Raw genomic sequence first — 14,260 nt, 5'->3', positions numbered from 1 at the left:
CAGACTATGATAGCTTCAACAGGCTCTCAAAACAAAGAATCAAGGGATCTCCTGGATGAACATATCTTCCTGGAATTATCAGATGCAGAATACAAAAGATTAATATACAGAACTCTTCAGGACATCAGGAAGGAGATCAGGAAGGAGATCAGGCAAAACACAGAAAAGCCAAGGAACATACAGATAAAGCAGTTGAGGAAATTAAAAAGGTTATTCAAGAACATAATGAAAAATTTAATAAGCTGTAAGAATCCATAGCGAGACAGCAATCAGAAATTCAGAAGATTAACAATAGAATTACACAATTAGACAACTCAATAGAAAGACAGAGGAGCAGAATTGAGCAAGTGGAAGGCAGAATTAGTGAGATTGAAGATAAAACACTTGGCACCAATATATCTGAAGAAAAATGAGACAAAAGAATTAAAAAAAAAAATGAAGAAATCCCAAGAATCATGTGGGATTCTATCAAGAGAAATAACCTACAAGTGACTGGGGTACCATAACAGGAAGGGATAACAAAAAATACAGAGAGAATTGCTGAAGATTTGTTGGCATAACAATTCCCTGATATCGTGAAAGATGAGAAGATATCTCTCCAAGGTTCTCATCGAACTCCACATAAGATAGATATTAAAAGAAAGTCACCAAAACATAATCAAACCTGCCAAAACCGAAGATAAAGAAAGAATTTTAAGAGTGGCTAGGGATAAACAAAAAGTCACCTAAAAAGGAGAGTCAATAAGAATAAGCTCGGACTACTCAGCAGAAAGCAGGCAGGCAAGAAGGCAATGAGATGACTTATATAAAGCATTGAAGGAAAAAAATTGCCAGCCAAGAATCCTATATCCAGCATAACCATCTCTCCATTATGAAGGCAAAAGTAGGATATTTCCGGATAAACAGAAGTTTAGAAAATTTGTAAAAACCAAACCAAATCTACAAGAAAATTAAAGGGAGTTCTCTGGTTAGAAAATCAATAATATCAGATATCAACCCAAGAGTAAAACACTGGAGAGCGCAATCAGATGTCAACCCAGATAGGGAAATCACAAAAATAAACCAAAACAAAAAAAAGCTCAAAACAGGGAAACCAAAAAATCAAAAACCAAAAACCAAACTCACTGCCGTAGAGTCAATTCTGACTCATAGCAACCCTATAGGACAGAGTAGAACTGCCCCATAGAGTTTCCAAGGAGCACCTGTGGATTCGAACTGCTGACCTTTTGGTTAGCAGCCATAACACTTAACCACTATGCCACCAGGGTTTCCGAACAGGGAAACAGCTATGTCATTATGTAAAAGAAGACAAAATTACAACAATAAAGAGGAACTAAGAAATGTAGTCATAGGCCTTTCATATGGAGAGGAAGACAAGGTGGCATAAAGACATAAAAGTTAGGTTTAAACTTAGAAACATAGGGTTAAATATTAAGGTAATCACAAAGGAGGCTAATAATCCTACTTATCAAAATAAAATACAAGAAAAAAATAAAGACTCAGCAGAAACAAAATCAACAACAATGAATAATAGGAAAACACAATATATAATGATCATCTAACCCAGTTACTCAGCACATAAAATTAAGTGGGAAAAAGAAACTGTCAACAACACACAAAAAAGACACTAAAATGACAGCACTAAACTCATACCTATCAATAATTACGCTGAATGTAAATGGACTAAATGCACCAATGAAGAGACACAGAGTAGCAGAATAGATTAAACAAAAAACCATGACCCGTCTATATGGTGCCCACAAGAGACACACTTTAGACTTAGAGACACAAACAAACTAAAACTAAAAGGATGGAAAAAAATAAATCAAGCAAACAACAATCAAAAAAGAGCAGGAGTGGCAAGATTAATTTCTGACAAAATAGACTTTAAAGTTAAATCCATCAGAAAGTATAAGGAAGGACACTATATAATGATTAAAGAGACAATATACCAGGAGGATATAACCATATAAAGTATTTATGCACCCAATGACAGAGCTGCAAGATACATAAAACAAACTCTAACAGCGTTGAAAAGTGAGATAGAAAGCTTCAACACACCACTTTCAGTGAAGGACAGGACATCCAGAAAGAAGCTCAATAAAGATACGGAAGATCTAAATGCCACAATCAACCAACTTGACCTCATAGACATATACAGGACACTCCACCCAAAAGCAGCCAAGTATGCTTTCTTATCTTGTGCACATGGAACATTCTCGAGACTAGACCACATATTAGGTCATAAAGCAAACCTTAGCAGAATCCAAAACATTGAAATATTACAAAGCATCTTCTCTGGCCATAAGGCCATAAAAGTAGAAAGCAATAACAGAAAAAGCAGGGAAAAGAAATCAAACACTTGGAAACTGAACAATACCCTGCTCAAAAACAACTGGGTTATAAAAGACATGAAGGATGGAGTAAAGAAATTCATAGAATCCAATGAGAATGCAAACACTTCCTACCAGAACCTTTGGGACACAGCAAAAACAGTGCTGAGAGGTCCATTTATATCAATAAATGCACTCATACAAAAAAGAAGAAAGGGCCAAAATCAAAGAATTATCCCTACAACTTGAACAAATAGAAAAGAGAGCAACGAAAGAAACCCTCAGGCACCATTAGAAAGCAAATAATAAAAATTAGAGCAGAATTAAATTAAATTGAAACAGTTTAACAAGACCAAAAGCTGGTTGTTTCAAAAAATTAACAAAATTGATAAACTACTGGCCAAACTGACAAAAGTAAAACAAGAAAGGAAACAAATATTCCAAATAAGAAATGAGATGGGTGATATTACAACAGACCCAACAGAAATTAAAAGAATCATATTACATTACTATGAAAAATTGTACTCTAACAAATTTGAAAACCTAGAAGAAATAGATGAATTTCTAGAAACACACTACTTACCTAAACTAACACAAACAGAGGTAGAACATCTAAATAAACCCATAACAAAAGATGAGATTGAAAAGGTAATTAAAAAAAAAAAAGCCCTGGCCCAGATGGCTTCACTGGACAGTTCTACTGAACTTTCAGGGAAGAGTTAACACCACTACTACTAAAGGCACCTCAGAGCATAGAAAAGGATGGAATACTTCCAAACTCATTGTATAAAGACAGCATATCCCTAATACCAAAACCAGGTAAAGACACCACAAAAAAGAAAATTATAGGCCTATATCCCTCATGAACTTAGATGCAAAAATACTCAACCAGTAGACTTCAACAACATATCAAAAAAATAATTCACCATGACCAAGTGGGATTCATACCAGGTATGCAAGGATGGTTCAACCTTAGAAAAACAATTAATGTAATCTGTCATATAAATAAAACAAAAGACAAGAAACCACATGATCTTATCAATTGATGTAGAAAAGGCATTTGACAAAGCTCAACACCCATTCATGATAAAAACTCTCAGCAAAATAGGAATAGAAGGAAAACTCCTCAACATAATAAAGGGCATTTATACAAAGCCAACAGCCAACATCATCCTAAATGGAGAGAGTCTGAAAGCATTCCGCTTGAGATCGGGAAACAGACAAGGATGACCTTTATCACCACTCTTATTCAACATTGTCCTGGAGGTCCTAGCTAGGGCAATTAGGCTAGATAAAGAAATAAAGGCATCCATATTGGTAAGGAAGAAGTCAAAGTATCTCTATTTGCAGATGACCTGATCTTATACACAGAAAACCCTAAAGAATCCTCAAGAAAACTATTGAAACTAATAGAAGAGTTCAGCTGAGTATCAGGATATAAGAAAAACATACAAAAATCATTTGGATTCCTCTACACCAACAAAAAGAGCATCGAAGAGGAAATCACCAAATCAATACCATTTACAGTAGCCCCTAAGAAGATGAAATACTTAGGAATAAATCTTACCAGAGACGTAAAAGACTTATACAAAGAAAACTACAAGACACTACTGCCAGAAACCAAAAGAGACTTACCTAAGTGGAAAAACATACCTTGCTCACAGATAGGGAGACTTTACATTGTAAAAATGTCTATTCTACCAAAAACAGTCTGTAGATACAATACAATTCCAACCCAAATTCCAACGACATTTTTTAATGACATGGATAAACAAATCACCAACTTCATATGGAAGGGAAAGAGGCCCCAGGTAAGTAAAGCGTTACTGAAAAAGAAGAACAAAGTGGGAGGTCTCACTCTACCTGATTTTAGAAGCTATTGTACCCCCACACTAGTCAAAACAGCCTGATACTTGTATGACAACAGATACATAGACCAAGGGAACAGAATTGAGAGTCCAGACATAAATCCATCCACATATGAGCAGCTGATATTTGGCAAAGGCCCAAAGTCAGTTAAATGGGGAAAAGACAGTCTTTTTAACAAATGGTGCTGACGTAACTGCATACCCATCAGCAAAAAAAATGAAACAAGACCCATACTTCACACCATGCACAAAAACTAACTCAAAATGGACCAAATGCCTAAATATAAAATCTAAAATGATAAAGACCATGGAAGAACAAATAGGTACAATGCTAGGAGCCCTAATACATGGCATAAACAGTACACTAAACATTACTAACAACGCACAAACACCAGAAGAGAAACTAGATAACTGGGAGCTCCTAAAAATCAAACACCTATGCTCATCCAAAGACTTCACCAAAAGATTAAAAAGATTACCTACAGACTGGGAAAAAGTTTTTAGCTATGACATTTCTGATCAGCGTCTGATCTCTAAAATCTACTTGATACTGCAAAAACTCAACAACAAAAAGACAAATAACCCAATTAAAAAATGGGCAAAAGATATGAACAGGCACTTCACTAAAGACATTCAGGTAGCTAACAGATACTTAAGGAAATGCTTACGGTCATTAGCCATTAGAGAAATGCAAATCAAAACTACAATGAGATTCCATCTCACTCCAAAGAGGTTGGCATTAATCCAAAAAACACAAAATAATAAACGTTGAAGAGGTTGTGGAGAGACTGGAACACTCATACACTGCTGGTGGGAATGTAAAATGGTACAACCACTTTGAAAATCAATTTGGTGCTTCCTTAAAAAGCTAGAAATAGGGCTGCCATAAGATCCAGCAATCCCGCTCCTTGGAATATATCCTAGAGAAATAAGAGCCTTTACACGAACAGATATGTGCACACCCATGTTCATTGCAGCACTGTTTACAATAGCAAAAAGATGGAAGCTACCAAGGTGCCCATCAAATGATGAATGGATAAATAACTTATGGTGTATTCACACAATGGAATAGTACCCATAGATAAAGAACAATGATGAATCTGTGAAACATTTCATAACATGGAGGAATCTGGAAGGCATTATGCTGAGTGAAACCAGTCAGTTGTAAAAGAACAAATATTGTATGAGACCACTATTACAAGAACTCAAGAAATAGTTTAAACACAGAAGAAAATATTCTTTGATTGTTACAAGAGTGCGGAGGGAGAGGGATATTCACTAATTAAATAGTAGCAAGAACTACTTTAGGTGAAGGGAAAGACAATACACAATACAGGAGAGGTCAGCACAACTGGACTAAACCAAATCAAAGAAGTTTCCCGAACAGATTGAATGTAGCAGGGGCAGGGGTTTAGGGACCATGGTTTCAGGGGACATCTAGGGGTCAATTGGCATAATAACATCTATTAAGAAAGCATTCTGCATCCCACTTTGGAGAGTGGCATCTGGGGTCTTAAAGGCTAGCAAGCAGCCATTTAAGATGCATCAATCGGTCTCAACCCACCTGGATCAAATGAGAATGAAGAACACCAAAGACACAGGATAATTATGAGCCCAAGAGACAAAAAGAGCCACATAAACCAGAGACATCAGCCTGGCTACAACTGATGACTGCCCTGACAACGAACACAACAGAGAACCCCTGAGGGAGCAGGAGAGCAGTGGGATGCAGACCTCAAATTCTCCTAAAAAGACCAGATTTAATGGTCTGATTGAAACTAGAAGGACCCTGGAGATCATGGTCCCCAGACCTTCTGTTAGCCCAAGACAGGAACCATTCCCAAAGCCAACTCTTCAGGCAGGGATTGGACTGGACTATGGGATAGAAAATGATACTGGTGAGGAGTGAGCTTCTTGGATCTAGTAGACACATAAAATTCTGTGGGCAGCTCCTGCCTGGAGAGGAGATGAGAAGGCAGAGGGGGACAGGAGCTGGTTGAATGGACATGAAAATAGAGGGTGGAGAGAAAGAGTATACTGTCTCATTAGGGTGAGAGCAACTAGGAGTATTCAGCAAGGTGTGTATAAATTTTTGCATGAGTGACTGACTTGATTGGTAAACTTTCACTTAAACCACCATAAAAAAAAAAAATAGAAAGTGAAAAGGGCAGATTTAAAACCTTTGAGTGCCCTTGTGTTTTGTGTGTGTGTGTGTGTGTGTTTGTATCACATATGCATAGAAAAAAGACAGGAAGGATTACAGTGAGAGTTTAATTGTTGTTATCTTTGGATAATTTTTATTCTTCTCTATGCTGTTCTGGATTCATTTAATGAAATAAGCTGGCAAATAAACAGAATTTTAAGCTGTTGGAACATCTTTCATATAATGAAAGCTTAAAGAAATTCTTATATTTCAAAGTATTAACATATTCAAAATTACATTTTACACAATTACTTTTTAATGAATCTCACCAAAAAACTTGATTCTGTAAGCCATGACTATTTCGACAGTCTGAAAGATGACTAGAATAAAGCTTCCCTGCATTGTTTGCAATATATTTAATTAAATGAAAAGTTTTATATAAAATTCAGCAGGTCCTGACCATAGAAGAATCAATGTTTATAACACAGCCCCTATCTTGTTATTTCTTCTTTGTGGTGTCACTATGTATGCTATATCATACTGTCTAAACATTTGACATTTTTCTCAAAATGTGGCCCTGACACTTTTGTGGTATTTTGGAGAAAGTAGAAAAACGGTTTCTTTCTTCTATTTATTTATTAATTTTTCCCAAGGAATTATACACCTGGAATTTATAAGTAGACTCTCCAATAGACAGACCGAAAAATAAAAACAACCCTGTGCCTGAGCGAGGAATGGTTAATATCATCAAAAACTAAGGGCTCCTAAATGTTTATTCCAGAGCCTTCTCCAAAAGTTTTAACAACATTCTTATTGGAGAATTTGTTGGTTAGATCTGGGTTCAAGTTTTGGGATTGCTAGTCATTAGCCACATGACTTTGGTCAAATGACTTAAACTCCCCAAGTCTCAGTTTCTTCACCTATAATAAAGAGACAAAATTGTTTGGACCTGAGTGGGTTATTGTGAGGATCAAATGAGATAATTCATGTAAAGCACTCATATCCAGTTGCAGTCGAGTTGATTTTGACTCATGGAGACCCTATATGTGTCCAGGTAGAACTGTTCTCACAGAATTTTCAATGGCTGATTTTTTGGAAGTAGATCATCAGGCCTTTCTTCTGAGGTGCCTTTGGGTGGACTCGAACCTCCAACCTTTAGGCTAGCAGCCAAACACGTTAGCCATTTTCACCACTCAGGGACTCTTAAAACCCTAAATTGTTGTCGTTGTTAGGTACTGTTGAGTTGATTTCAACTCATAACAAAATGAAACACTGCCCAATCCTGCACCATCCTTACAATCCTTGTTTTACTTGACCCCATTGTTGCAGCCACTGTGTCAATCCATTTCATTGAGGGCCTTCCTCTTTTTCGCTGACCCTCTACTTTACCAAGCATGCTGTCCTTTTCCAGGGACTAGTTCCTCCTGATATTATGTCCAAAGAATGTGAGATGAAGTCTTGCCATTCTTGCTTTTAAGGAGCATTTTGGCTGTATTTCTTCCAAGATAAATTTGTTCGTTCTGCTGGCAGTCCAGGATGTATTCAATATTCTTCACCAACACCATAATTCAAAGGTATAAATTCTTTTTCAAAATAAGAAAATTCACTGTCCAGGTTTCAGATGCATCTGAGGCAATTGAAGATACCAGGGCTTGGGTCAGCGGCACCTTAGTCCTCAAAGGAGGTCTTTTGCAGCACATTTGCCCAGTGCAATACGTTGTTTGATTTCCTGACTGCTGTTTCTCTGGGGGTTAACTGTGGATCCAAGTAAAATGAAATCCTTGGCAACTTCAATCTTTTCTCCATTTATCATGATGTTGCTATTGGTCCAGTTGTGAGGATTTTTGTTTTCTTTATGTTGATTTGTAATCCATACTGAAGGCTGTGGTTTTTGATTTTCATCAGTAAGTACTTCAAGTTCTCTTAGCTTTCATCAAGCAAAGTTGTGTCATCTGCATAACACAGGTTGTTAATGAGTCTTTCACAAATCCCCTTGCTGTTTTCTTCTTCATATAGTCCAGCTTCTCGGATTCTTCGCTCAGTATACAGAGGGAATAAATATGGTTAAAGGGTACAACCCTGATGCACACCTTTCTTTATTTTAAACCATGCAGTGCCCCCTTGCTGTCTTCAAACAACTGTTTCTTGGTCTATGTACAGGTTCTGCACGAGCACAATTAAGTGTTCTGGAATTCCCGTTCTTCACAATGTTACCCATAATTTGTTATGGTCCACACAAATTCCTTTGCATAGACAATAAAACACAGGTAAACATCTTTGTGGTATTCTCTACTTTCGGCCAAGATCCATCTAACGTCAGCAGTCGTATCCCTCATTCCACATACTGTTCTGAATCTGGCCTGAATTTCTGGCCATTCTCCGTCAATGTACTGCTGCAAACCCTTCTGAGTGATCTTCAACAGAATTTTACTTGTGTGTGATCCAAGAGAATGTGAAAATTATCAAAAAATATCATTAACATCACGCACAAGTAAAAGACTCATAGATTCTAGTAATTATTTTTATCATTATCACATCCAGGAAAGCCAACTTGTTGAGCAAAGGGTTATTATCAAAAAGGCCGTCACAGAGAAGGAGTGATCTTACAAAGCAGATGCCCATGGCAGTGGTGGTTAACTCTCGTGATGCCCAAAGTCGCTATCTGAAGTAGGACAAGAAGCCATAATAAAACCAACTATTTTTGGCAGCAGTGAACACCCGTTTCTTTCCAAGCCTCATGATTGTGAGGGAGGCAGAGTGAAGAGAAGGGTTTTACTAACTTAATGACACTCACACAGCTACAACATGCTTGTAGTAATGTCAGAATCTCTTAATAACCTCCAGTCCCTTGAACTGCACCCTGTTCTTCTGCTACACAGTCCTCCATGGCTACAGTTCTGACTTTACCTAACTGGGATCCCGTGGCTGTTCATCTCAACCACACATTAACTACTCGCTTAAAATTATTTATACTTCCAAGTCTCTGCCCTACCTACCTGGCCAATCCCTAGTTCCTTTAGTCCATTTTAGGACTGACAAGCATTTCTTCATTCAGATTCACTTCCTTATTTGATAAATATTTCCTAATATCTAGTAGGAGTTGGTATATAGTAAGTGCTGGGGAGGAGGGGAGGAAGCAGTAGTCAGTAAACGCAACACATATTTTCTTCCAAACCTCATAGACTACTAGGGCAAAACAGGCATTAAACAAGTAATTATAAGCAGGCTTATCTGTCAGTGTAGGGTTATCTATCTGGTTTTCCTTAAGGTAGCAGGTAAAGTATAGCCTTCGAAGCAGACAAAGCTGGGATCAAATCTCGGTTCTTCCATGTTCCTCCAGTATGACTTCGGGCATACAATGTTACATTTCTGATCTTTTATTTTCTCATCTTTAAAGTGGGGATGAACAATTCCTGTATGATTTCTGTAAACCTTAAATAAGATAGTGCAGGTGCAGGGCTTCGGTCAGAACCCAGACACGTGATCGGCCCCTGTTACTAGCTGCCATTTAGTTGACACCAACTCATAGAGACCTTATGCACAGCAGAAAAAAAAACATCGCCCAATCTTGGGTTATCCCCGCGATCACTACCATCTTCTAGTCCACTATTGAAGCTATTGTGCCAATCCATCTCACCAACGGTCTTCCTCACATTTGGTAGCCCTGTTCTTCATCAAACATGATGTCTCCCTCTAGCTACTGATCCCTCCTGGTGACTTGTCCAAAGCAAGTGAGTCTGTTGGGATCCACAAGGCTTTCATTGGCTAATTTTCAAAAGTACATTGCCAGGCCTACCTCCCTAGTCGAATTTGATCTGGAAGCTCCACTGAAACCTGCCCACCATGGGTGACCCTGCTAGTATTTCAAGTAAGAGTGGCATAGTTTCCAGCATCATAGCAACTGGCAAGCCACCTCAGTAGGACAAACTGACGGATGCCGGTGATTGGTCTTTTTGTTGCTATTGTTGTTGCATGTTGTTAAGCAGATTCCGACTCATAAAGGCCTTATAGGACAGGGTAGGATCAATTCCCTTGCCTTCCTTTCCCATACAATACTACTGCAATTCCACCAAGCCCACCTCTATCCCTGTTTTTATTATCTTTTAATTCAAGTGGCTACTTGAAGAGTTCTCAAATATAATGAAGTCCATAAGGAACAGGGAAACGGACAGAATGTTGGGAGGCAGTGAATCTTAGAGTTTAAACTATTAAAAGTGCCAAAAAGAGCTTAAAGCCTTAGATCCAGCAGAACATTTTGTGATTTCTTCATTAACTGTTTGATGGTTGTGAAAATCTGCAATGTCACAGCATCCATCCTATAAATTCAGCTGCAGTTCTACAAATATAGCCTACTGGCCCATAACCAAAGCATGACTTTTCCCAGAGCCAGTGTTAACTACAATGGCTAATATGGTCAGCGACAAATAAATCTTCCCAACTGAAACCTCGTATTTGTGGTTAACAGTTTAATCTTCTTAGGAGTCTTTGGCATTGTTTATCTGCCACTCTGCCAATATACACACAGCCCTTCACTTCAAAGACTCAGCTCCACTGCTGTTTCAGCAGCAGATGAGCTGGAAGTATATAAACATCACTGTAAAGACAAAAAAAAAAAATTGTGTTTCAATTTTTTTTAAATAAGATTGCTTCAGTTTTGGAAGACAACTTCAATCTCTAGAAACCTGTTTACGATTATAGTCCCTTGGGGTGCTATTATGATTTAGAAACGTAGGGTTTAGAGCAGATGTTAGGAACTGTTAGTTCTCCTGCTGATTCAGCTGAGCATCCCCTGAATGACCTCATTCTAACTACTTCATCTCTCTGGTTGTCTCAGAAAGTGAAATAAGTGATCATAACATGTCATCCTGGGACATTAATAATGAAGAACAGCCAGCTCTAAGATAGCAATGGTTATTAAAATTGACAGATCACCCAAATGTGTTACTTTAAAGATACTTTTATGTATTTCCTCTTTCATCATCCCACTTGATCATTTAACAATAGTAGGTGATTAACGAATGGAAATGTAGGGTGATGGAATATTTATTTCTTTTGCCTAAATTATGATGGAGCTGCTAATAATAAAAATTTTAGGGGCCCAAAGGCAGGTACAATGGATAAAATAAAGAAATGTAGATGGTCCATTAAGTGTTAGCTGTTAAATTATTGAAAGTATACTGAATCCAGTACTTCCCCCTTGCTTTCCCATTGCCTACTAACTTCCAGGAGCCCTCCTCCCTCAAGGATACTTAGCCAGCAGTTCTTTTTCCTACACCCATCATCTGTCATCATCTGGGCCTAAAAATCATTCTCAAACAATAGCTCCAATGTTTGGAAACTTCTCCAAATCCCAATTTATCCTCTCTCACTTCAATCACTATTTCCCTCATTGATCTATTCTTGCAGTGACCTTTAAATGCAAAATTGAAGTTTCCTAAATTCATTGCTCCACTTTTCACTTGACACCTCTCTTTACCTAGGCTAAGCCTCAGAGTCAGACATTTCAATTGAACGATAACCACCAACCAAACTTTCCTAATACCTTGGAACATCTGTTTTTTCCACCAGTCCACTTGACAGGTTGCAAAATTTCACCAAGGGTGAAGAGTTTCTAGAAGGGGTAACCAATAAAATTAAAGGCTGATGAGAAGTTGAGGGAGAGAAAAAAAGAGGAAAAAGATGTGCATTGGATTATTTTTAGTTAACTGATATTTTATAGTGTTTATTATGTGCTGAACACTGTTCTAAGTGTTTTATGAATATTGTTTTATTTAATCGTTGTACCAACCCTATGAGGTAGGTAATACTAGGTTATCTGTTTCATGAATGAGGAAACTACAGAACAGAAAGGTTAAAAAACTTGCTCAAGATACTATAGCTAGTAAAAGAAAGTGGCGCAACCCAAACCCAGGCTGCCTGTTTCAGCGCCTGTATTGTTAACCACTAATTTATTGTCCCTTTTTTAGGAAGTAATTTATTGTTGCTTCTTCTATGGATATCAGGTGATTCTTGGTAACCTTATGTTTTTCCAGGAAAAAATTTCAACAAAGTGGAAATAGCTAGAGTGAGATTGCAAGAAGGGAAGATGTGCGATATTAAAGACTCTTAATGTCAATAAATTTGTTGGTGGATGGAAAGAAAAGCATTAAGAGAGGAATATTTTTCAGGCAGAAAGATAATATCAGTAGATAAACATGAAAGTTACAAAAAGAGACAATGAATAATTACTGGGTTGAGGTTTTGGAAAGGAGTATGTGAGATGAACGAATCCAGATAGAGGTGAAAGTGTATGGGGCATGTCTTGTTCAGCACCTGAAATAGGGTGCTCCACCTAGTCCTGAAAATAAGATGGTTGCCAAAGACAGTGATCATAGGGGGAAGTTCCGTGAGGAGTCAATTCAGTGAGAGAAGAAGAAAAGTATCACAAAGCTGGGAGAAAAGTCTAGCTAAGACTAGAAGGAATATAATTGAAATGAAGTCAGCTTATTGTGGTCTCATGACCCCTTCTGGAAACACTGATCAGTCCTGGTATGGAACTGGTGAGTCTCTATGGTATTTTCCACTTCTAAAATATTATTAAAATTCACTTTATAATCAAAGCTTGTAGGAATAAACCAAATGGTCATGGCTGTACACATTATAAAACAAAAACCAAACCCGTTGCCTCAAGTCAATTCTGACTCGTAGCAACCCTATAGGACAGAGTAGAATTGCCCCATAGGGTTTCCAAAGAGCAGCTGCTGGATTTGAACTGCTGATCTTTTGGTTAGCAGCCATAGCTCTTAACCACTGGGCTAGCAGGTCTCCGTACTCACTTTGCTGTAGTAAAAATAAAAATCTAATTTAGAATCTTAGCAACTTATATTGAAAACTGTATATAGGAACTCATCTACATGGCAGTCTGTTTCTAAATTAAAAAGCAAAGTCATTCTGTTTAGTAAATGCAATGACTTTGCCTTTTCCTTACAAATCCATTTAACTGGCTCCTGTGCTCCAAGTACTAACTGGGATTATTTTGACTTTGGATTAGCTGGTTAAACTGATCCAGAAAACTAATATTTCTAAATGCCTTTTAAGAAATTTTATTCATTTTAAAAATGCATTGCTTTTAATGAGACTCAGCTGGAAATTCATTTCCCCCATTTAGCATGCATTGTAACCAACATGGTAACTCATTCAGCCTTCAGAGTCAAATACTCACATAAAGTTGGCATTTTAGGGAATCATGCAGGTGAATCTGAGGTACTCTTGAGGACAGTCTTTAGGGCCAAATAAAATCGAACCAGTTTTAGCTGAAAGTTTTTTCAGCTGTTGCATATTATGAAAATTGGCTCCTTTTAAATTTTAATCCTGGCCCATAGCCAACAGAAAATTAACCACTAATTTATTTGCATATTGTTCATAATAAATGCCAAGAAAAAACTGTGGCTGCCATTCTTATTTACTAACAACATAATGTATTCCTGGACTTCTGTAATCAGGGCTCCTGTCTTTAAAAATTCAACTAAGATGCAATCAAATGTTTGTTTAAATGGCTCAGACACTTTAACCACAGTGCATAAATATTGAAAAGAGCTAAAAAGCCAAAGTGAAAATATCTTTCCCACTTGCTTGCAAATGAACTCTTCAGGAACTTTGTGTAGCTTTTCAAAGTTCAAGGAGCTTGGAGAATATGATGATCTAGTACTAGAGATGAACACAAGCCTAGTGCATGAAATTCATCTGACAAATGAAAAATGAAAAATACTCCCAAATGTAAAAAAAATAGGGAAGATTACTAGATTCCCTTAACTGAGGCCTATCTCTTAAATCCTGTACTATTATTAATGGTAGTTTTTGTAAACTCTGCTGACAATTTATTTGGATTGGAAGAGCCTTTAAAAGATAAGACAAAGATATTAACTGTATCTCATTTA

This window comes from Loxodonta africana, chromosome 14 (assembly GCF_030014295.1).
Source record: "Loxodonta africana isolate mLoxAfr1 chromosome 14, mLoxAfr1.hap2, whole genome shotgun sequence".
In the NCBI taxonomy this organism is placed as follows: domain Eukaryota; kingdom Metazoa; phylum Chordata; class Mammalia; order Proboscidea; family Elephantidae; genus Loxodonta; species Loxodonta africana.
This window is presented reverse-complemented; position numbering follows the sequence as displayed.